The following is a 2,368-nucleotide window of genomic DNA, read 5'->3' as shown; positions in this document are numbered from 1 at the left end:
TAGGTATTGTTTTTCCTTATTTTTACTGTCAATGGAGAGGCTACAAAAAGTATTATTTAAAAACATAACTTTATTGCAGTGTTAAGAGAATTGCTTTCAAGTGAACACTAACTTAAGATTCAGGTTTTATAATTCTGAAGTAACCTGGGGTAAGATGCAGTAGATGAAAAATATTGCTAACAATCGTATGTACATTATATGTACATGTATGAATATATATATATATATATATTATATATATATATATTATATATATATAATATATATATATATAATATATATGTACATATATATTATATATGTATGTACATTTAAGGAAATGTAAAATTGGTTTTACGTTATGAGGTAGAGTTATGCAAGAGCTACACACAATCTCAACTATCTTAAATATTTGTAATCTTACCAGTTCACTCCTTCAGATGAATTAGAATAGATATACTCTATTTGTCTAGCAGAAGTGATAGTTTAAATCAGTCTTTATCTTTCATGAGAATAAAATATAGTTTGAATAACAATGTTTATAAAAGTATTAAATCATTGTGATACTTTGAGCTTTACGCAGTAACCTTGTGAAGTTCTTAACTCTTTGAGTGACTTCTGTGATTACACCTAGTAGCCGTAACAGTTTTCGTAGATGTGGTTCAGTCACATCTTTTCATTGTCATTGTGAGCTGCCACTCTTTTATCAAGTTGTTTTTCTTCCAATTTTATCTTTTTTAATTCAAAGACTAATAAATGTAGATAGATTCTCTCAACACTTTAAAAAAATTTTTAACATCTGGGCACGGGAGAATGCTTATCCATATAAAGATTAACATAGTTGTAAATCCTCCAAATTTATTCCTTCCTGTTTTACTGCTGTTTATACTTTACATACTCTAGTGGCCTCTTTGTCAACAACAAAATCATTTTTACCTTTCCAAGCTATTGCAGTAAAGTTGTGGTGTCGCTTATAATAATATGTCGTGTTTATAAAACTACACATATATTCGGGTTTTTCTGCCATAATTTGCCAAATGCCTTAGAAATGGTTTAAGGGTGTCTACAAAAACAGCCTTTTTTCATTCAACTGTGTAATTATTATAGCTGAATAAGTTATAGTTATTGTCACGAATGACGAAGTCTCTGATTAATGTTTACCAAGTCTGCTCTGGAGAGATAACTCCTATTCAAGGCGAATGACGAATTAGAAGTTTAATTGGCCTTAGCTTATTGGCAAGACACAAATCATTTTATAGCAAAAATTCAAATTTTCTGCAGTTTGTTTGTCATAAAAAGTATTCTGCAACTAGAAACATGTTGCTTAAATAGTCTTATTATATTAATTGAAAGAGAGTTCAAGTGGTTGACTAGGCAATATTTGCTTAGTTAGAATGTAGTTTCAATATACCCAATGTACTCAAGGTCAAGGTCGATGGTGTGGAAGTTTATGAGAATGGTTTTATAAGTTTGTACAGTTTCATAAATAAGATTCTCAATGAAAAACAAAATGTTTAACATGTAGTTGTGTATAAACTGGGCTGGAGCACGCAGTGTATAGTACTTGAGGTAACTAGTGAGTCATGCAAGAGAACTGCTTATTATTTAGCTGTAAACGCAGAGTTAGTTCAATATAATCTTTGTTGTAAAGATATAAAATACAGATTGTCTTTTCTTTTAGAAAAAGGTACTCAGGTTTGCTTTGGACCAGGGTTTCACCGTTGCCAACCTTTTTCATTCAGTTCCTTCTTATGCCTTTTCATAAATTTGATTCCCCACGTACTTTTAACTCGCATGACTAAAAACAACCGATACAAATTATAATCCCATTTTATTGTTCATATCTAAACATTTAACAATATGTTATTAATTTTGATACAGCACGCATTCAACACACAATACATGACCTTCGTCATGACGGTGAATTGGGTTATGACTAGGTTAACTTACTATCTAATCAAAATCTGGATGGATGTGTTCACATACATGTATATCTGGGTTCTGACTAGTAGCTCATTATTAGCAACTAGTGTTATAGATAAAACCAAAATGTTACATGGTGAAACTTAAACTCATAACACACTGCAGGACATAATTTTAAAATTTAACAAATCGGACACCTCCCTGTTCCCCCCTTGTATATTCAAAATTCCCTCTTATAGGAGTACTTTCTCCCTGGTTGAGAACCCCTGCTTTAGACCAATAAACTATCCCACGAGGTAAGAAAGTGATAGGAGTTAATTCAGGTCCTAAAACCAAGCTGAAGTCATCTTAGTAAAGACATGTAAAATACATGTTTATAAATTAGCCCTTGACAAAGTATGGTATCAAACAGTTGCCATATGTGGTATAACATTGGTCACAGATGTCAGTGTGATTTACAATGGGA

Source organism: Watersipora subatra, chromosome 4 (genome assembly GCF_963576615.1).
Source record: "Watersipora subatra chromosome 4, tzWatSuba1.1, whole genome shotgun sequence".
In the NCBI taxonomy this organism is placed as follows: domain Eukaryota; kingdom Metazoa; phylum Bryozoa; class Gymnolaemata; order Cheilostomatida; family Watersiporidae; genus Watersipora; species Watersipora subatra.
The sequence above is the reverse complement of the archived record's forward strand: the minus strand, read 5'-3'. Positions refer to the sequence as shown.